A 24061-nucleotide genomic window follows, 5' to 3' on the forward strand; every position below is an offset into this window, starting at 1 on the left:
GAGAACAATTATTGTGCTGGCTTCCCAATGTGCAGAATAGTGAAAGTAATAAAAAATAAAAGAGGATAAACATGGACAAAAGTTTGCATAACATATTGACAATTCTACAGTTGCTTAAATTGCAAGGCATGAATTAGCAGATACCTTTTTGTTAATGTGATACTCAAATCAAAATCTTCCCCGTTAGGCTAAATGATTCAACATTCTGGCATCTATGCAGCATTTCCATTTTCAGACTGTCCTCTGTTGTCCTTTGGTTGTTTGTGCATAAAAAAACATTGTTTACAGTTACTTGACAAGGCAGACTGATGGCCATTCAAGTAATGATGCATGACAAACAGTGTGACTTTGGCATGCGAGATTGCTGGTTGTCGATACTGGTTTCTTTTAACCATGATCACATTCCCTAACTTTGACCAGGCTGTTTTTTGTGCCTAAACCTAAACCTCAATGGATAAGTCTGGTAATATTTTACATTTTTCTTGCTGTTAACAAATTCCATGAAAAGACCAAAACAGTGAACTAATCTCTACAAGGATTGTGTGTGTATCCAAAGCCAGCTCCATTTTTGTACCAAAACTATTAAAAACACATCAATGAGTCACACCGTTGCATCAGGTGACATGTTCCTTCATAGCCATGAACATTGTAGTTTATTTTGAATCAATCATGGATTAATTCGTCCTGCTGCTGTAAATACAGCTGAAAACAGCCCCAACCAAATACACTATTTACTGTTTGGGTGACATTTGCTTAAAACTACTGTAGACAGTTGACATAGTAAACTATTTAAACCTTTTTTAAAAAAATAAAAATATGTATCCATGACCTATCCTGAAAAAGACTAATTGTCAAAGACAGAGTGAGAAAATCAGAGATTATTGAGAAATAAACTAATGTATAGTTGTTTTTGGTATATGGGATTTGTTAATGTAACCAACATAAATTTAACAGACTCTAAACTCTACTGTTTAATTCCACTTGTTTATAGTTTATAGTGGCATAAGAAAGTTAGTTAAACCTTCATTGATTTTTTGTATACACACTGATTCATACGTAACCCTCATTTATTTACATTTAACAGATATTCAGTCAAATTCAATGCTAGAGTTGTTGTTGTAGTTTGATTAACAGTCCAAAGGGTGGCGGTAAGCGCCTGCAGCACGAGCTGTTGTTATTAGCGATGCGCAAGAGAAAGAGGGGGGAGGGGGAGTCATGGATGTATTATAAGAGCTCTTATTATACATCCATGGGGGGGGTGAGAGAGGCAGGAAAACAAATTGAACGGAGTTCAGCACATGGATGTATAATAAGAGCTGGATAGGGCGCCACCGCTCTGCCTTGCAGCCAATTTTTCCCAGTGGCCACTCGCGGTATTGCAGCGAAAAATCCCCCTGCAGCACAAAGAGGATTTTCCCCATAGACCACCATTATAAAAGAGACGCCTGTAAAACCGTTGACTGGACACCTCGAACTGCAAACAATGTCAATTATGACTCTTTCTATTATGAACATTTGATCCATGGAGGTTTTATGTTTGTAAAACTTTCCTTGAGCCGAGAAAAGCGATTTTAAAATCCGTGACGTCATCACAATGTAAAGTCTATGGGCCGAGCGGGAGCTCGCGGGCAGGGCCAGCGGGGGAAACACTACTGCGCACATTCAGTGGGCCGCACAACGCGGAAGCAAACCCGGAAGCTAGAAACTTTTTTGGCGTATGCGCCAGGCGAGCAATTTCTAAAGGACTGAATGGGCCCATGGTGTGCACGCGAGCGAGTGAAAGAGAGGAAAAGTTGTTATATTTGTTGAAATCAGTGTTAAAGTTGTCCAGAAGAGACTTATCTTGTTCCGGGATATTACTGATTACCAGAGGATGAAAGAGGATCGCTATTAGATGTGTTTTTGATGACAATTCTCTGGTGAGTGTCTACCTTTTAGTGCTAGCTTAAAAATCGATGTTAGCTTATGCTCACTTTATGACGGTGGATAAAAAAAACAAAAACAAAAAAACAGAGAAATGTATTGTTTGTAACTTAAACAGAAGCACTGTAAAATATTGTGATGTGTGCATTTTCTGAGTAATATGAGATTTGAGATATAATTGCTGGCAGAAATTATTGTCTTGTGAATTTTATTTTCCGTTTATGGGCATGTTTTTTTATGTTCATTTTGTGAACATTTAAGCTAGCAATAAGCTGATAAAAGGTTAGAAAATGACCGTAAGATCTTGATATTAATGTGCATATTAAAAAGAGAATTTGACATTAACTGAAGTTAACTTGTACGGTATGCCGGTTGTTTTTTTTGATGATCGATTCTCTGAGAGAGGGCTCCAGCGAGCGGGAGGTGTATCAACGACCACGGCTGTCGCGTGTGGGAGTGTCAGGGCCAAGAGGCAGTTGGACTTGGACGATCCAGATCTCCATCTGAATTACAGGTAAGCTTAAGCTAAATACAGAACTGGCATATAATTTAACTGAACTGAACAAAACTATCAAGGAAACTAAACTATTCGCATCTGAGGAGGACATAGAAGGACTATAAAATTGTATTGAACTGAAAGTGATACTACTACTATTAACAAAAGGATCGAAGGGTGGACAATTTCATTTAATTTTTTTATTGATTTATTTATTTTTTTGCTTTAATATTTGAAGAGCTCTGGAAAAAAGGAATACATTTAATTTGGTCTATTGTTTTATTTTAAAGGGGTATATTTTTTAAAAAAAAATTTTTAATTTTATTGTTGGCCAAATCTAAGAAATATGTGAAAGGGTAAATCTTGGTTTAAATTTTTTTCCATGTGTGGAATAAACTCATTCTCTCTATTTTCATTAAGTTGAACTTGTGTTTTACTTATCATCCTCCTTAAATATATGTAAGATATTGGTGTAGCTATTTATTTAGCACTTAGCCCAATTCATAGCAAGCAGTGGTTACATTAACAATAAAAAAATTATAGAATATCACAACCATAATAGTGGAGGATCATCCCTACCTATAGGGGCGGGGCTCCAGATTCAAAAAGGCTTAAATATGAATATAAACATCTCTGAGTGGGACAGGGAAAGGCACTCAAGTCCTATTTGGCTCATTGAAAAGGGCCCACTTCCGGATTACATAGGGGACTGAGAGCCTTTTGAGCATATAGAGTACCAGTAGAGTTAGCTTTAGCAGTCGCTGCAGAATGCTAGTAAGCAGTCAGAAAGGATATGGTGTTTTGAGTGTAGTTCGAGAGAGTCAGTGATCATCCTCTTTATTTCTTGTGAGTTGACAATTAGGGGGACTGTAAGTATGTGTTGTGCGTTGTTTGTGGCTTTTTAGAGTGTGTGTGTGTTTGGAGGTAGCAGTTCAACTTTGGAAGTCCACATAAACGTAAACTCATTGCTGTTTCAGTGTTTGTATATCAGCAAGTGTAACACTCAGACCCGCAGTTATTGGCTGGTTTGTGCAGTGTGTAATTGGTGGTTGCGGCTCAATTTTTATTGTGATTTCGGCATAGCACTTAAATGCATGGCTGTTTCTGTGTTTGTGTAACAGCAAGTGTAAAATTGTCAATATGGTCACTGATTCGTAAGAATCTATGTTGGAAAGTGAGTTAATCATGATTGTGGAGCAAGAGGAAGTTCACTTGGAAGAAAACTATTTGGTCACAGTGGTAAAAAGAGAGAAACCAACAGCAAGTGAAAGACAAGCAAAGAGCAGAGAAAAAAAAGTAAAAGGAAAGAGGAGATACGGATAAAGCAGAAAGTTCCGGATGCGTAGCTCAGGGCACGGCTGGCTACACAAGAGGACTGAAGTGGGAAGTGAGAATGGGGGAAAAAAATGGAAATGATTTAAGAGGTGCTGGACTATTTACACAATATTGTATTTGTATTGTTAATATGATAACAATATTTCATTTTTTAAATATCATGGTTAATATCATGTCAATACAGGATTATCACAATTTGGAACATCCAAAAAAATTAATTGGGTCTGTCCTGTTGCCAGTTGGGATTCCCACCTCAATTTAATGTCCTTACAGCCTACATTAATAGGCATGTAAAAGAAGATTCTGTATATTCAGAGGCATATTTTCCTATTTTTTGCACTCGTGATTGTTAATTGTGCTCAAAGTGGAGCCACTTAACTGTAGATTTTTATGTTATCTAATTTGCTGGTAGTACTGTTGTACTTATATTTATGCACACACACTCAAAGGCTAAAGACAGGTCCTTGAGCCCAAAAGGGATTAATACGTGGCCCTTCAGTACAACAACACTCAAGGTGCGATGGGATCTGGCTACATTACATCCTGATTGTCCATCTTCTCAAACTTGCTTATATAGCAGTATTACATACACAGTGTTATTTTAACAGGCTAGACCTCTGAAGTGCTCTAAAGCTGCATTCATGTAATATACAGTTTTATGTGAATGAAGAGTACACAGGGGGATGTTTATCTACAACAAACTCTTAAGGTACACTCATATAGTCCAGATAATGCAATAAGGGTTTTCTTTTCAAGAGCATTACCTCAAGGTACCAGAAATCAGGGGTGTGATGCCAACTATAGTGCCAAATGTGACGGCTAATCTAGCAAATCTAACAACACTGTGAAGGAATCATTGGTAATGTCACAGGTGGTGTGCATTAGACAACAAGGGGAAGGACCCAAATGCAGACTATAGAGGCAGGCAGGTATAGTTCAGTGAGTTTATTGTCAAAAGTGAAGATAGAAAAGCTCACAGGCATGGGTGCTAAGTCCAAAAAGCAATAGTATTAAATCCACAGAGTTGCAGGGATGAGATACTGAAAAGTCCAGACAGGCAGGCAAGCAGGTGCAGATATGGTACAGGTCCAGGTAATCAAAAACAGAGGCTGGAAAGCACTGACAAAAAGTAACATGACAACAACAGTGATATGACAAGGGAACAATATATGGTGGGTAACTGAAATATCTGAAACCTTGTCCAATGTAATAAGTACTTAGAATGGAGAAAGAAAATGTAAAACATTTTGTAACCTTTAACTCCTTATAGATGTATTATAGCTGGCCGGTCCACCACATTGACTAAAATATACTGTATGAACTTTAAGATGGATGATTTTTCTAGCACCACCATAAAGCTGACATTTTTGGTGAAATGTCTCCACAAGTATGGGATGGATGACCATGAAATTTGGTACAGATATTCATGGTGCTCAGAGGATTAAGTCTACTGACTTTGGCAGTCCCCAATACTCTCTGGCGCCATCAGCAGGTCAGAGTTTTCTTACAGAGTGAAACACCTCAACATCTACTTGATAGATTGGCACATTTTGTACAGACATTCATGGTTCCCAGATGAAGAATCCCAATGACTTTGGTGATCCTTTACTTTTTCTCTATAGCCACCACGAGGTTTACGTTTATGGCTTTGAGTTAAATATCTCAACAGCTACTGGACAGCTACGACATTTGGTGCAAACATTTCTCCCTTAATATGAATTGTAATGGTGATCTCTTAAATTTTCATGTAGTGCCACCAGGTCAAAATTTTAATTTGTCCAATACTTTGGTCTTGTCCAGTTTTAACATTAATATAATCAGTTAATTAATGCACACACGTTTTCTTCAGCCTGGGTGATCTGAACTCACACCCTTGTTCTTCCAGTTTTCAAGCTATTGCATTTATTCATTTGGCAGACGCTTTTGTCCAAAGCTATGTGCAATCCAAGCTACAGTAGATCAAGGAGAAGCCTTTGAGAATAAGTGCCTCAACGCTCAGTTCCACCTGACACAAGTGCAAAAAGCAGGAAAGGTTCAGAGCGCAGCTGGAGTAGCAGTGTTTTCTGGATGTATCCAGGTTTCAGTGAGGGCTAGTATGTCAATATGTGACTGGCTAGCAAAGGTAGGGATGAAAACAGCTTTATTGACAGCAGACTGGCAGCTCTACAGACCAACTGAAGGGGATGTACATGTGAGAATCCAGAGGTTTAATGGAAAAACACACAACACATTTCGTATTCTCTACACCATTTTAGACTTTGCACTTTGGAAAAACTCATATTGTGTAACTTCAAACATGTAACCATTTGGTCTATGCTCATGATTGGTTTTGTTCACTGTCTGGATCCAAATAGGGAGTAGCTTCATCTCATACATGCTACAGTTATATTCCAAAGTGTCTGACAGCTTTGATGAGATCCGGCACTGGACCCCACACACATCCTGATACTGTTTCCCACTCTCCTTGTCTATAAAAAGTATGTACACTTTGTAACTGCCATCAGACTGCAATTACACTCTGTTGTGACTGTATGATGATCCCTTGCAAGGTTTTTCATTAAAGGACAAAAAGACAACGAGGTTTTTGTCAGCTTTTTATTCTCAGATTTCCACCACAGGTTTCAGTTTGCTTTTAGTGGTAGAAATGTTGTGCAAACATATGATGCAGAGAAGAGGGGAAAAAACAAACTTTGATGATGATAGGATTGGAAAAAGTAGCCTGGTAAGATGGCCTTGCTAGGTTGACTCACACAAAAGGAATATGTCACCCAATCCAACGGTGTGGCTTCATTGGATCCTGTCCACCCAACGATCTGCTTTTTTTTTTTTTTCAAAAAAATTGAAAATGCCTTCAACAGTCCTTTCACCATAAAACAAACAAATACAAAATGACATTTGGAGAAGCATACAATGTCAGTAACTGTTAAATCCTGGTGTCTTTTAGATTTAAGTTGAGTATCCACACATATTTTACTGAAAACATGTAGCGTGCTTGTGCTACCGCACATATCGCTGTTTTTTTATTCATTTTTATGATGATTTTTCCCCCTTGTTCACCCAGCAGCCGGTTAGAGCTGGGTCAGGTCTTGTATTAAGTGAGTCAGGGAAGGATTTGATTCAGAGATAATTGCAGGTAATGGGTTGGTTCTGGTTGCTGAGCTTTGTGGTTATGGCACAAAGTAGACCTGTGCAGGACTCCAGTCAGAAGACAGAAGATGTCCATCCATGTTGAAACTAGTCTAAAAATGTTTTCTCTAGCATGTTCTATTTGTTTGCAGCATACAGGCAATTGTTAGGTGTTAGCTTGAAAATGGCCTACTCTTCTTAAATATCACTGTAAATATCGTACCGTACCTTAGGGGGATATTTTCCAAGGATTTATGGCCCATTTTATGTAAAACAGTGAAGTTGCATTTGTTATTATTTACTGAAGGACCACACAGAGGTTTTGAAAAGGTGGTATTTAAAGGTGCAGTGTGTAGAATTTAGTGGCATTTCGCAGAACAGACTTGGCAGAAATGGAATGTAGTATTCAAAAGTATGTTTTAAGTAGTGTATAATCACCTGAAACTAAGAATCATTGCGTATTCATTACCTCAGAATGAACCCTTTATATCTACCTAGGGAGCAGATCCTGTATGTACCACTGTATGTTCTACACGCTTGGTAGGGGGATTTGGGGGTATTTTAAGGCATTCCTGTTCAGAGATGCAACGTATGGAAGGAGAGAAGGGAAATTTACACATCTGATTTATGACCACCGACTGACCACTGTGGCAGAGAAATTGTGTCTCAAATAAAATGTCTTGGAAAAGCAGGGGTAAAATCTGCAGCACTGTTGTGTTTACCACAGCTCTCAGCACAGCAACATGAGATAAAAGAGCAGCAGTGCAACAACCTGTTAGCTATATCTTGCACAAATTTGTTTAGCAATTAGCCAATAAAGCAGGCTGCTATGTAATTTTAATATATTTGCAGCAATAATCAGTCAAAGGAGTTAAAAAGTTTTGCCATAAATCAACCACGCACTCTTTCCATAACTTGATGATCATTGATCTTTTTGTTGAGCTAAGAACATCAAGATCTCCTCTAAATCTCCTGAATGAATCTCCTCTCCAAAGAAGGCATCTCCTAGAAGCTTTAGTGAGACCCCAAATAATGGTACATTCAGGTGTTCTTCATCAAAAGTCAGAGATTTAAATTGATTTAGAATCAATGATATATATTTGCCAGTGAAAGATGACTACCTGAACCACTTGGCAGATGTAAGTGTCATGGTCACATTATAATCCATGAATGAATGAATAAATGAATCACAGGGTCATGATGGCAGCAGACTGTGTGAGATGACCCAGACATCCCCCTCCCCAGCAACGTCCTACATCTCTTCTAAGACTGAGCCCAGACACCCTAAAAAGGAGAATCGTTTTGGCCACTCGTATCCATCATATCCTCACAAGTGAACAAGGCCCAGAGATAGTTGAACTCTATCACTTGGGTCGGCAACTCATTCCCAACCCAAAGGGAGCAGTCTACCATTTCCCAGCAGAGAGCCATGGCCTCAGACTTGGAGATGCTGATGATCATCCTGATCACTTCACTTCACACTCAGCACGTGCTGGAGGTCAAAGTCTCCCCCTGGATGAGCATTGATATTCTTTCCATGAAAATCACAAACAGAATCAGTGACAAGGGACAACCCTGGAGGAGCCCAACAGCCACTTAGAACATGTTTGACTTCCTGCTTAGAATGCAGACACAACTCTCACTCCAGTTATACCAGGACCAAATGACTTATAGAAACTTGGTGACCCATGCTCCTCCAACACCACCCACAAGGTACCCCAAAGGACATGGTCATAAGCATTCTCTAAGTCCACAAAGGACATGTAGATTGTATGCAAACTCCCATGACCCCTCCAGTATCGCTGCAAGGATAAAGAGCCAAGCTTCCTTCCTGGCACTCTAGCATAAGCTTGCCCCAGGAGGCTGAGCAGTGTGATCCCCGATAATTGGGGCACATCCTCCGGTCCCCCTTTTTAAAAATGGGAACACCCCCCCTGTCTGTTAGTCCACAGGCATTGCCCCCCGACCTCATTACAACACTGAAGAGCCGTGTCAGCCAAGACAGCCCAACAATAGAGCTTTCAACATGTCAGGCAAACTCCCCTCCCAGGCCTGGCTTCAAAAGGGTGCCCCTGTCTCCCTCTTTCAGGTGAGATTCCTGGTGCACTCCAGAGATATCACTTCTTATATTACTTACCAATTTCATGAGATTCACCTGAATTCTCCACTAAATAAATTACTGGCATGCATACTGCCAGCTGCACAGAATACACTGGTCGGATCCTTCAAGTTCAGGCAAAGAGGGCAGCATTTGTTGGCAGCATCAGGAGGGGCGTTTGAAGTGGGACAGGAAGTGTCAACTTGTCATGACACTCTTTGTTTAGAAACACAGAATTGAGGTATTCTGCCCTAATTGGGACACAGGAATGGACTATATGGCATCCCATATACATGCATTTGTACAAAATCATGCTCAACAATGTCCACGCCTTTACCCATAAAAATCCAACTCATAAAATGTTGCTATAGGTATAACCTTATCCTATCTATTTATCTATCCATCACTACCATATATATTATGTAATGTACACAAAAGCTGGCCACACTAATTTTGTACCTAAATATAAAGAAAACTGTCTTCAACAAATGTCATCTTGTTACTGCACACCGATTCATCAAAATCTGTGCAGGAGCTTGAATCTTAAAAGGGTATACAAAAAAAAAAGATCCTCCACCCAGTCAGTATTCATTCAGGGCATGGTATGCTATATCATTCTGCAGAGATGAGACTTTTAACACAGAAGGAAAGAGAGCAAAACAACACTAGTTTCATAGGTAAAAACAAGATGCAACTGGGAATAGCGGAGTTGAAAAAAAAAATACAATGCAAATTAGCCTAACAAGATCCTCTGTGATGGCCACCTCTGTGCAGCATGTCTTTACCTCAGTCTCACACACTGTAGTTACTTCTCGCATAAAATGAAACTGCAAATTAAAAAGGAAAGGAAATGCATGCAACTGCCCTCATTATGTCATTAAAATACCACAGTTTGAGTGTTCCTCTGGCATTCTCCAGGGCACCTATCTGTTTTACTGGGGCTTCTCCTTTTGCATTCACACACAGGGAACCATCACTTTGGTTTGTGAGAGTATCATGTCAGACTTACAACCAGGGGAGTCATCACGCCCTCACAGCCTCGCTGCTTGCTGCTTGCTGCACGAGAGGCGAATACTGGGCAGAGGAAGTGGGGGGTAATTTCTGCTATGTGGCTCTCAGAAGGAATATACACTTCTAAAGCCACGGGATGTAGCGAGGCATTTTTATTCACCTTAACACCTCAAAGAGTGTTGTAGCTCGATGTTGCTGAGGCATGTGTTTCTTTGCACAGTGATTGCATTAAGTGCTGTTGTGAGCCATGTTTACCCTTTGCCTTTGAGGATGCCTCGTAGGTGGTGTCTGCATCTCTCATGGCAATATACGTGAGGTGGATGGAGGGGTAGTAGAGCGCCTGTCTGAATGAAAGAACAGGCCAGGGAGGTTTATAAATAAAATTGACAGCAGGCACCTTACTGAACCATGACTTGAATGTTTAAAGGGTGGCAGCGTTTTTGTGAGAGGCTAGGGAAATCTCTCGCTCAAAAGCGCAGCGAAGTACACCATCTCCTCACTAGGTATAAATATGAAATAGGTCGGTCCCGTTGGAGGGGCACTCGGTGGAATTACGTGATGTTGTTGTATGTGTCAAAGGTGTGGTGGATTTTGAAGGGGAAGGGGCGTGTGTGTATTTGCAGGCACAATTGTTGAGGATATTCTGATATTCGGGATTAATTTCGTTAGCTGAAACCAGAATTCGTCTTCAGCAGAAATTCTCTCCAGAGGATAGTGACAAGAAGGAAACTTACTTGAGTGCTGAGACTGAAAAGAAGAGGAAATTGCATAGGAATCAAAGCGTAATGAATCCTCAGCTCCAGAGATACACATGGTGTTTCTCAACTCTTTTCAGCTCTCATTGTTGAGTGTGTCATGATGGATAGCCTCATCTCAAACAAATCACAGTGATGTCAAAGACTTTTGATGTACAGTATGTAGTAGGGTTTCAAATTACTTGCGTAAATCAATACTCATCAAATCCTGTTATCACCTTGAGACCCTGTACGAAATGTTTGTGTGTGTTTCATTAAATGCAGAGTGAATCTGCTGCTGGGGCACATTTCAACACAAGAATTACATTTAGAAGACAGACCGGGCTGCTTCTTTTCACCACCAACAACAACAACGCCTGCGGTCACCACAATAGTGTAAATCGGGACCATGTTAGGAGGAAATACAGCTGCAGGTTTTTAACACTACAGTGAGAATTTAAACTGTATTTTTAATTTGAACATTTGTTTTCCTGACTCACTGTGACACTTGCAAAGCAATGAATTCCCCTTCCTCAGGGATGTACCTCAGCTTAGAATTAGACTGTAAAATGCTTTTGCAATATTGCAAATGACAACATAGGTTTATAAAATAATGGATCCAATTATTGGACATGTTTGTCTTATAAATTACAATCACAGCACAGTTTTTATCAGTATTTAATATTTTGAAGTGTGATTATTTTTCACAACAAATATCTTAAAAGGCAAGAGATGATGGCTGGAGTAATTAAAAAAAACAGTGTCAGTGATAAATTTTCATTAACTATGATGTACAGTATATACCAGTACTTAAATGATATGCTATAGCACAAGACACCAAACATGCAATACATAGGCTAATTATCTGAATCAAAAGTTTGACGTTTGTTTCAATAATCTTTTCTATTTTTCCAAACCAAGGCCCACACTAAAACAAATGATCATAAATAACCTTTTACACAGCCGCAGTAATAATAAACACTCATTAAAGTACATCCAAGCAAAATATAACTAAGACCAATATAATAATAATGATAATAATAAAGACGAACATGCAAAAATATGTAGTTATAATTCATCACCAATATATAACCACATCAATATATCAAAATATATATATATATATACATATATATTTTTTGTGCATCAACACACACACAATGCCAGCAAAACCATGTTTTTCTAGGTGTGAATCTCTGTTGTGACATTTTTTAAGAATTATGAATTGGCCCAGAGAAATGTAAAAACATGCTTTATAAGATGTGCCGTGCATGTGCAGCGCAGATATTCACATTCTCCTGTTTACTTTGCTTCTTTAAAAAAAAAGCGTTTGACCTCAGTTCCTTAATTTCTTTGTTCCAGCATGCGGAGCAGGAATGAGGTTTAGAAATCCGGTCAGTACGGAGATGTTAACATTTAAGTGAACCCCCGGGAGATAATAGTACTGCCAATTCCCTGTCTGCTAAAGACAGTATTACTCATAAAGAGACCTACATGCTGCCTCTTCTCCTAGGACACCAGAGGTCAAAGCAGTCCTCCTTTTTAAAATTTTCTGTCTTTTTTTTTTTTTTTTTTTGCCTTTGTTACTGTCAAATGATTAGTACATAGTGTTTCAGCCCACTTATTACACTGCCGGCCAGAGGGATACGCTCCAATAATTCCTCAGTAGGAAATGGGTGAATCTTCTGCATTCTAACCACCTCTGCTTTTCTTCTTCATGTGCCTTTCTGTGTTAAAAAAAGGACATGCTAATTTGGAAATATGAGCTGAGCGCATCCACTTTGGGATTTTGCTTCAAGGCAATTGAAAGCCTAAAAATGGATCCACAACCTTAGGTCATTTATTTGATTGACACAATACAGTGACATACAAAGTATACTCTTTCAACAAAAATGAAATTTCATCCATGTTTGCAAGTTTGAGAGAATAGTTTTAGGGGACATAAGCGGCGGAAAAAAGCACTTCTGTTAAACAGAGTCAATAACTTGCACAACTGCTATGGCACCTTAGGGTAATATCACACCACCTGAAAAAACACATAAGTGGATATTTATTGAATAGCTGTCACTAGCTCCTATTTCTGTTGAAAATATAATGGGGGGGGGTTGGGGGTGCAGGGAAAGGGTTGGCTGTTGTTCGCATAGAACTTTGCTGAATAACTTTGGTTTAGCGGATTTTACCTTTTATTGACTAAAAATAACAAATCTTAATGTCATCCATACAACAGCATCCTCTACACAGAAACATGATCTCTTGTGGGAGCTGATTAGGTAAGAGTTTAGAGAAGAGTTGCTCACCTTATTCCCAGTTGAGGGAACATTTACACTGACCATAATGAATAGAACTGGATGAGATATTTGAATGTCATCTCTACCTCTTGAGACACTTCCAATTTGGCACTGTGTAATAATAATGTCAGGGAAGAGCCATGAACTTGGGGTGTGTTATCACAAGGAAGGCAGCACAGGATTATTATACATCTCAAGGGCAAAAAAATAAATGAGTGAGAAGACTAAAGACTTTTTTTTACTGTCAAGAAAGTCATGTCAAATGCTATAATTTCAGGGAATTGTCAAATCTTTTTCTTCAACTTTTGTCTGGTAGAGCTTTATATAGGTCTATGGAGCCTGATTTTAGAATCCTTAAAACCTCAGATTTATGTTATTTTCCTGGAAGAAGGCAGTTTGTGCACCTCCATGGCATCTTATTTGGCTCTGCTCCACTGACAGGTAGGGGCTCATTGGCAGTCAGGCAGTCTATTGTCAAAGATATCATTACGAATCTTCCTTTGAGCCCTGACAAGTCCTCCATTATAGATTTCAGCCCCCTGCCGCTGGGAAGAATCTGGCCCTGTCACCTAAGGCCAATCTCCCAGCCAGTCGACATTTTAGACCATGTCACGCTGCCGCATTGACCTGTTAATGACTTTTCTACTCATATACAGAATGTGGGAAGGCCCGTTAACAATATGACAACTTGATGGCCACCAACTTTTTTTTTCCATGCGGGTGCAATAACACAATTATATGTGGTGTCTTCCTGATTCTGAGCCTAAGGATTACATTGAGTTTAAAAATAAACCTAGTTGTAAGGACATATTATTGCGGAATAAATGTATTAAATGCACTAGAGCATGGCTGAAAGTGGACTTGGGGTGTGATATGGATGAAGCTGTACGTGGATGAAGTTATTTCATCTTTTTTTCACAAGGTAAAAAAAGTCCAGCATGTGACTGCCTGAGTCTCTTTACTGCACATTTCTCGCCCATGCTGGATGGCAGGTCGGGGCAGCATGATCTATAGCCTTGCTGTCTCAAGGAAAGCCCGACTAAGACCACAAGAGTGTTATTGCACAAGCATCCTGAGAGATACAAAAAAATATATTTTATTTGGTGTGAATAATGAATCACATGTAACTTGTATTTGTCAGTGGTGACTGTTAAATGGATCATTTGATCAAGGTGTATAAATCTGCTACTTAAATGCTGCCAAATGATCAAAAAAAATAAGGCAGAAATCTTAAGCTTGATTTCATCTTATTGAGAATTTCCCAGCATCCCTCTGCATGTACTGCATGTTCTATCAGGGTTACAGTATTATCAATAAGCAGATAGTTCAACTGAATTAACTAATAATAATAAATAAATAAATAAATGCACTTTAAAAGACAATCTTCTGTTCACTCAAACATTTTCTCACTTAGCATATTGTCTCACTAGCCTCCATTAAGATGAGATCACACAGATAGTTAGGTGCTTTTATTTTTTCCATGTTTTGATATATCTGGCTCTGAGATGTCTGCTGCCATCCCAGTACAATGGAAGAGAGGGGAATTGTGTCAACAGATCCTTGAAACTAAATGACATAAGACATAATTAGTCATCACTGTCCAAATTACACATATGAGCCAAAATTACACATGAAAAAGTTCTAAAATCCCTCTGTACACTATCATCCCAGTAGCAAACAGTAGAAAGACAAAGTTAGCAACTAGTTGCTAAATGTAGCATTTAGCAGCTAAGGAGAAAGATCATTTTCTCTGTAGTTAGAGAACAAAAGCACAGATTAAAAAAAAAAAGTGAATATTGGATCTACAGTCACCTGGTGGCCAGAAATACAACTCAACAAATTAATGCTAATGTTTATTACTACTTGCTGGATGTGTGAATAAGAAACCGTTCGCTAACACATTTGCTATATCATAACATGTCAGTGTTGTGTTCACAATTTGGTTGTGGCCATAAAAAATATGTCATTGCAGGCTTAAGTGGCGGAATGATGGCGGTCATGGTTAAAAGAATCCAAAATTGACTGTTGCATACAAAAATATAGTATATAGTGCAACAAAGCTTATACTCTGATACAGGTACACTCTGAACCAGATACAGACCAGAATGGAAATTGAGTAAAACCATTCACAGATCCAAAAGTTCAAAAAGTAGCTGTGCATGTGCACAACACAGGCTCATTCTCAAATCACACATAGTCAGCAGGTGACTGAACCACCAATAAATGATAAACTGGAGAAATTCTAAATCAAAGCCCTGCAGGCTCTGTCCCTGCAACAGTCTGTGTAGACAGCATGCTATTACACACCAGGTAGACAAACAACCTACAGCGGGCTGCATAATATGACCTTCTGCATTCTTGCTAAGGAGTTAAATACACACAGACAGCCACCAGGACATATTTAATGATCCCAAAAGAAAACCAGCAATTGAACTTTGAAAAGTATGAACTTTGACTCACATTATTTGACAATGAAGTGCATTCTCCTTTCTTTCATGGAGATGAAGTATCCATGTCATTATGTCCCACTGCATGTATTATGATGATGGTCATTTATTTTGCTGACAGAACTCCATCGTTTCACAAACAAAAAATCACCAGAGCAATGCTGGAAAACAAGTCAACTCTCCAAGTTGTTTCATTTAAATGCAAACTTTTTGTGGTGAGGCCAGAGTATGACTGGCTTCACAACTCACTTTCACATTTCTTTTCCAGCCATTTGTCCATTCACAGTTGCAGTGATATTACAATGACTGCAATTGACCATTTGATTCCAAACTATTTTGTAATCAAAGGATGCTAACTTCACCTTTCTTCCCTCTAGTGGACGTCAGTAAGGCTGCAATATTGTGTTCATGTGCACACTGACTGACACTTAACAGAGGGATGCTGTTTCAATCATTTAAGAAAATTCAATGAAAAATTGGTAAAATATGGTTGCAACAACGAAATAACTACCTATTGGACCTATAGTGGCAGAAATCTCAGGTAAGATATAGGATCCAAACTATCTGCAAGTCTCGATACCAGTAGAGGTAAATGAGAAAATAGGTGCTTTCATGAATTGGATGAACTGACCCTTTAAAGCAGAGACAGTATTCCTGTCAACATACCTGAACCATTAACATGACAGTGAAACTTCTCAGTGTTAAATCAGTTCAACTGAAACTCCAGTTAGTCTGAAAACAAATTGTATTTAAAATTGTACTTTGTATGCTTCATACAATCATAATGTTTCACTTCCTTAAAATACAATATTTTCATGCTATCCAGAGTTTCATTTTAATTGATGTAACATTGAGATTCTTGGGTATCTATTTCACCCAGAACAAAATTGTAAATTTACACATTGAATTTTCAGATGTGCCCATTAGCAAGCTCTGTGGTGCTTCTATCTTTCACTTTGGAACTTTCACACATGCAGTATATGAAACTGCCAACTGTGAAAATACACTTCCTTAGAGATGTGTGTCAAGAGCATCCCTAACCAACAAGCTGGCTGCACACTTACAAATTACCAAGTAAGTGTTAGAATCAAACATTAAAATGTATGTAATGGCTCTGTCTGTCTAGAAGACTTAATGCCCGGTGCAATTAAAGTAAGTAGAATGCAAAAGAAAAAAAAAAAAAACCTCAAGGTAATTTAAAAAAATGTCTCTGCAGCTTTTTTCAAATGTTACATTTTAATAGAGACTGTAAGACACTTCCCTTAATTGCATAGTATATACTCTACAATTACATGCTATGCAAGTACATGATCTACAAGAATGTAAATAGTGTTATAGCACATAGTGTTCTTATCAAATCTCTGTTTGACAAGTAATGCAGAAAACTGTTTACAACTTACAAAGTAGTCTACTTGACAAGCTGTTTTATCATCATCATTTTGCTAATTGGTTTCATGTAATATTTCCCCCTATTTAACATCAAGAATGAGTTTTCCTTTAAATTGATTGACATCACAAAAAGAATGCTCTCAGTTTTCCATTCTGAGAAACTCAAGCAAAAGTGGAGAGAATATTTGCAATGTAAACTTTTTTACAAAGCTGCAGTAATTGGTTTTTTCACCACTTCAGATTCCCACATGCTGCATCACTACTCTATCTGTATAGCACACAATTAGCATTCATTTGGGATCATTATTCTGGCCACTCGATGAATAAAAGCCCAATATGTAGTCTCCTTTTAGCTCAGTTTTGGTCTCCTACAGCTAGTAGCTGATTTTGTGTTTAGCAGGTATAACATCTTTTATGTGCAGCATACTATCCCGGGTTTCTTCGTGTTTAGCATTATGTTTTGTTATAGTTAAATCAACATCAACATTTAAATCAACATAGCTATTGTTTAATCTTCAGTTAAATGTTGCTCTTAAATGTTGTTCACTTGCTATGCTTTCCCAGGAGTTAAACAGGGTGGCAACCAAACACTTCCTTTTTACTTTTACTTCTATGCTCTTGCTTACATTATCAATGATGTAATGGGTTAAAGCTAGCATGGGGATTTGTATTAGGTTGAATGTTTTTCTTTTTTTTGCTTTGTTAGTATGGTATTTGTTTGATTTGTACTAAGTTTTGTATGGATAATGTTGACTGATACAAGTAATTTTTTGTCATTACCTGTTTTAGGTGACAGAGGGACACCCCTGAATAAAATATGGTTTTGTCAAGTTGATGGTGCAGTACATTGGAGAGTATACTTAAGGGAGTTGTTTATTAGTCCAGAGGGAAGGATGTCCATGTAGCTGTGCATGTGAGTGTGCCATAAGTTTGATAAGTTGAGTTTTTCCCCACTAAAGCCGAGTTTGATTGATTAAGTTGTTCTGTCTTTCATTTTATGGAGTTGCATGTGTTCTTTTGGTTTGAACGGTGTAAATAAATAACCCTGCCTCCTTCCACATTCTTCTACACTCAGGCCAGGTTTCCCCACAAGCAACCTTCTCCAGATGGAAACATGGTTGATGAGACAGGTTTTGCAGGATGGAAAACACAACTAAAACAATGGGTGTTAAACGGATCATTTCCAGCTCTTCCTTCCCACTAAATTGTCAAACTGCAGTTCATATTTTGTAAAATGTATTGTAATACAGCATGAATTTTAAGACATTCCAATACAGACGTCTGTAATAGTTCAGACAATAGAAACATTATAGTAACAGCAGCAAAGAACATTGCAGCAATTAAAATATGTATTATAAAGTTATCTTATGGTTGCTCTCTATTCAGCACTGCAACACTAATGATGACTAATGAGCAGCAATATGACAGTCTGTCACAATTTTTTTCTCACAATTTTATCTTCCTGTTTCTCCTGACTGTCTTTTAATAGCTCATTGCAGGTCCAATCCTGTGCCATGATTGAAGCAGACTATGACTTCAATAGGCCTGTTATATTGTTTTAAATCAATTTACAGCAATAATCTTGTCAAAGACGTTTAAAAGCTTCACCAGAAATCTCTAGCATTACATTTTCATAACTTATTTGTTCTCTGACCTTTTTGTTGAGCTGACAGTATGAGGCTATTTAACTAACCTCACATACAGCCTTCCTCTTATGGGACAAATACATTCTTATAGTTCCAGAAATGTTTTCTCTTCCTTCAACCAATATTCAGAGTTCAGTAACAGTTTCAAAACACTTTTGTGCTCCACTGCTTTATAGCCAGGTGTAACACCTGTCAGAACGGCCCAGCATCATCTCTTATTTAGTGCTACTTTATGCAAATCAGATTAACTACAGCTGGGCTCATTTACATCTTTAGTCTTAGTAAATACCCTGCTAAACTTAACAATTATGTTGACGCAAAATTTTGCACCCCTGACAGGAATTTGTGGCAGGCCTCATCAATATCCCCCAATGAGCAGAGAGATGTGAAAACATAAGGAGAGCTGTGGTTTATCATTACCAGCGATACCTTTCACATCACACATAGTAATTTGATTCGTTGTTAATATTAAAGATATCTGATTACTGCTTCTTTTAAATCTATATCACTGCCAAATTGTCAAATATTATGGTTAAAATTCAGCACTGACATGTTTTTTATTTCTACGTTGAAGCCACTTCCATGTTCAGCATGAACAGAAACAAAACCATAACTGATGTTCAACAGTGAGGGAGACAATGCTGCTTACATAGTAAAACAAGTAATAAACACAAGTTTAACTGGAGCTACTAAAGCAAATACTGCATGTGGAATTGTCAATGATGCAGAGAGTCACTGCCTTCAAGATATGCCTACCTATCGGATCCACCTCACAGACCATGCTGCTTCCTGTCAACATATTCAACATAAGATAAGAGCCTATCTCCGCACAGCAGATACACAGGTAATTTAACCGACAAGGAAGGAAATAAAAGAGATTTCTTGTCCACTGGATTATTGAGGTGGGAAAATGTAGATTTGGTATTCTGTTTTTCTAGTGTTGCTGGTTTTGAATGTGGACATATTGTACATGTCTTAAAATATCTCAACAGAGTTTTACATTCAAAGCATCCATTATCAGGACTTATGCAGCATAGACCCAGCAAGACCTTAAGATCTGCATTCACTCAGCACTGACTCACCGCTTGGAGCATTATAATACTGTGAGAGTAATGCAAATGATGAAGCCAGAAATAACATGCAGGGTTCAATCAGACCCATTCAGTGTCTCTCTGTTTCCCACCAACATTACCTTCTTTGGTTACACAGACTAAGCTTTTTATTCTGCATTTTATACACACAATGTGCTGCAGCCTTGTGTTGGTGCAAAGGTATGAACTCATTAGCCACATTATTGTTGCTTTTTAGCTTTTACCTTTGATTTTCTGTGTTTGGCATTGACAAAAAGACAAAAAAAACCCTGCAACATAAAAACATCAAGGTAGAGAACAGCTGTAATGAATTAGACTTTGGTAAAAAATCAAATATGAACACATTATGTTCAGTACGTTTGTTTTTGGCTCGTTCACAGAAAATGGTGATTTATTATCTTATTCGTAAAGTTTTGGCCATTATTTCCTGTTATGATGATATTGTACTAAACAAAGTAATTCTGGGATCTTCAAATACAGCCACATTGCTGCAGAAAAATATACAAAAAGTCAGGCGACACACACCGACAGTTTAGCCCAATTATCTTCACCACTTTCTTCCGAGGTAAAATAAAAAGTGAGCGCAACCAAAATTTTGGCAATATTCCCTCATTGCACAAAAAAAAACAAAAAAAACACACTAAACACACTACACACTATGTGCCAGTAAGGTGGTCTGTAAAATGAATGTATACAACGGACAGTTTGGGTTGTAAATTTACTGTTTGCACTAATGTTTCTGCAGTGATGTGATGTGATGGTTTTAGTGATGTCACCACAAGTATATAGTTAATATGGTCCTACAAATATGGCATAGTGTAGAGTATTTTATGTTTTGAGGTCAAGATACTGTCATAAAGCCTGATCCTGCTGTAAACAAGAAGTAGAAGCGCTATCTTTCCCTTGTAGCCATGCTTCTTTTTTTCTTTTTCTTTTTTGCACTGTAGAAATGTTTTTGAACATCTGATCTGAAATCAGACATTCAAAATATAGTGGTCAGCTGTAGCTTTAAGACACTCCTCTCCTCAGACAATCAGCCACCGCTAAATTACTTGCACCTGTGCTGCTGCAAAGGTGTATAATTAGGCAGTGGTGTGCAGCTGTTGGACTTAATGCTGCTTGATTCATGTGGGGTATGAATTTTTCTCCATAACACTGTAAGGTATGCTACTTGTTCTTTTCTTTTGTGTCCTTAACCATTTTCATATTTGAAATTTTAACAAAGAGCTCCTGGTGTCAGTTATTAACTTTATTTCCATGGGCACAATTCCCCAGTTGGCCTTGCAGAACCTTTTTAAATCTTTAGGCCCTGAGTGGCTATAATTCACACTAAGCTAAAAAGGTATATGACTAACCCTACCGACAAACTGGCTGTGTAACAGTGGTGCCACTCTGGCTGAGCATTTTAAAGCAAGACTATAACTTTTCGAAGAATAAATGACACATTCTTCCTCTTGCATATGAGAGGATGAATTAATGAGCAATAAAATGCCTTTGCTCAATTTACTGTCAGTTGAAGTGTTACCAATACAACAGCACTACAAACTACAGCTACTAAAATGGCTATAAAATAAACATCTCTAAAAACATGATTAATAAAAACTGAATATTATAACCTCCATGGATGGTAGATTTTTTGCAAGGTTGTTGTATTATACTCCATCAGTTTTATCTAGGTGTACCTAATAAACTGGAAAGTGTGTGTGTGTATATTTTTCTAATAATAAATATTTAAATAACACTAAATGAAAATTAACATAGAACAGTAGGACCTACAGTGGTTAGCGTGTATTTGTCCCACATTAAAACTTGCCTGTCCTTGTCCTCTAACCGCATGACTGACAATTAGCACAAGGAGGAGGGTCCCTCCACCTTCACAGCCCATCTGAACAATGTAAGAGGCTTCTAATTGTAAGCTGTCGAGCTTTGAATGAATACTGTTAGTAGTTGTACTGAGTGTCACTCTTATCTGTTCCTATAGCTGCCTGTAGAGAATTTTTATAAGGATCACTTACTAAAAGAAATTGAGAAAAGGGATCTACAAATGGACCACATCAGGCTGCAAATGACAATGACCGAACTAAAAATACAACTACTGCAACACAAGTTAAAGGGTATCCAGAGGTGGGAGATGATCGTTTGAAGATATTAAAATATTTAGCGCATTTTCATTTGCAGGAAATAAAGAACACATCAATAAGGAAATGGATGTAGTCTTTATTTGCTAACTCCTGGGAGATGGTGTTTTTACCGAGGGAAATGGGTTTCAGACTGCTCTTCCATCTTGGAGATCAGCAGGGTGGCACGGTAGGTCATTCTCAGGGATGTACATGTGTTTGACAGGGTGTCAGAACTTCAATTATTATAGCAATATATGAAGGGTGCCATGATGTCACATATGACTTTCTGGGGGTGACCCTGAGTCTATGTAAACTCTGAACCAGGCCAGTGTTGGCTCTGTACATTTTAACGCTGCTGTCTCCAGGACATCAGAAGGTTTGACACCATCAAACTTGTATTCACATGGGGTTATGCTAATTTTGTTTCAGAATTATACAATGTTTATGCCATAACTTAACAATGTGGAAATCTGTTGTACACTATACTCACAATAAATTCAAGCTTTATGGACAGAGCCTGTCCGCTTGCTTCAATATAAATGATTTGGGCTGATCTTTGCAGTGCAGAGAAGAGAAGATGATAATTAGCTGCAGAACATTAGCTTTTATGAATATTTTTGAAGGACAATAGTGTGCTTTAGTTTACCTGCACAGTAATGGTGGGGAAGCAATTCCTATTAACATAAGCATGTTAATTTACTGATGGAGGTCTGACAGACTGTGCATTTCATCGTGTAGCATATTTTACTCAGAAAACTAATATGCCTGTCTCAAAAGTACAGATTTGGTAAATTCTCATTCAGACACCTTCACTTCTGAAGTTTTTTAGGCTGGATTTGGTGGGATTTCTGTGAATTTGTGGTTAATTAACTCAGCTTCCCCTATTATTGTGTGTATATATAGTGTTCACCCTTGTAAGCTAACTTTGATGGTGTGATAAGTTGAACTAAAATGTGTGGGAACATGTTAATAAATGATACAAGTGATTGATGGCTTGAATATTTGCGTGAGAATTTCCATGAGCATTTAATGAATGGTCTGCCATTCATTAGAAAAGAGGTTGTCATTTTGATTACCAAGATTAATTTCTCAGTGCAACAATGGGTCATTACCCAATTTATTTACTTTATGCTGTTTTGTCTGTGTATTGTAAGTGTACTGCTGCTTCTGTGTACACTGTCTATCTATTGTATGTCTTTCCATTCTGTAAAATCCTTAAAAGAACTTTCTTAAAAACTGCTATAAGTTGTGGAGATTTCCTTATTTGAGAGAGTACAGTACATTCAACTGTCGACAGAGAAAAACGTTACTATCGGACAAATTAGCAAAACCCTGACTTATGTTCAATGCCAACATCTTTAAAATTCTTGTTTTTTGTGCATAACTACATTAAGGCTAGGTTAGGGGAAGATCAGTGATGTCAAAATATGATAGTTAAGCAGCTAAAATGCTGTGAGGTTACGGGATGATTAGTTATGGTTAATAAAATGAATTTTTATTATTGCAGGTCTGTGACAAGAGGCGATGCACTATATACTGTACATACTACTTACTCCATTGACACTGAAAGTTGCACCTATTGCATGGTACAGAGTTGTCCAATATGGATGCGATTGGAGCATGGTGCTGGTACATCATGCAGATTTTTAAAATTAAGAATTTCCCATACATAGTTTTTTTTTTTTTTTTTGGTAAATCCTTCGACAACCTCAACTTCCTTTAATGTTGGTGACTAGATAAAGCTGCAGTGCTTGCAAGATTTTTGCTTTCTGTAAGGGTCTTGAACAGAGCTGTTATAGAACATTTACATAATGGAGACCTGTGTTTGAAAGCCCAAAAGCTTTAAGAGTTACAGATTCCATTGTGTGAAAGAGGTTTATACCTTAAATAACACTGACAGCATATTCATTGTTTTTACCAGTTGTTTTATGTCCACTGCTTGTTCATTTGTCAGACTACAGTGAGCACTTGTGTCTATTAAAAGCCAGCGACTGGTGTTGCCTGTTTTTAGACATCAAATAGGTTGATGCATCATCAGTACTTTCTTGGCACTTGAACATGTTGTTGCTTTTCTACTTGTGTTTTGTGCAAATGTGAAGAACCCACACCATCTTTTTTTTCATCACATTTATATTGTCTGTTTCTGTAATACTGCATTTGTTTGGAGTTGCTCTTTCTGTAATAAACTCTGAATTACAGCCTGTATGTTTCACATTATTTATCATCATTTAATTCTATCTTAGTACTTAAATCTTAATTTTCTTTTCCGAACTTGTTGATGGCTTCTTCTTGAATAAATTCCACGTAAATTATTGCTCTTTCATTTGTGGTGAATGGTTTTATTGCACACAAACTCC

The 24061-nt window shown here is 37.9% G+C and overlaps 1 long non-coding RNA gene across 3 annotated transcripts; it reads left to right on the forward strand.

Moving 5' to 3' along the window:
- The first annotated feature begins 1303 nt into the window (after positions 1-1303).
- On the forward strand, positions 1304-23902 carry LOC137182056 (uncharacterized). 3 transcript variants are annotated; one of them, XR_010928239.1, is made up of 5 exons: positions 1304-1919; positions 2325-2437; positions 11009-11119; positions 17637-17760; positions 17923-23902. It is a non-coding gene; the product is annotated as an uncharacterized lncRNA (long non-coding RNA). The 3 variants fall into 3 exon arrangements; XR_010928238.1 differs by lacking the exon at positions 11009-11119 and having other exon boundaries at positions 17923-21478; positions 21566-23902; XR_010928237.1 differs by lacking the exon at positions 11009-11119 and having other exon boundaries at positions 1305-1919.
- Positions 23903-24061: the final 159 nt, after the last annotated feature.

This window comes from Thunnus thynnus, chromosome 4 (assembly GCF_963924715.1).
Source record: "Thunnus thynnus chromosome 4, fThuThy2.1, whole genome shotgun sequence".
In the NCBI taxonomy this organism is placed as follows: domain Eukaryota; kingdom Metazoa; phylum Chordata; class Actinopteri; order Scombriformes; family Scombridae; genus Thunnus; species Thunnus thynnus.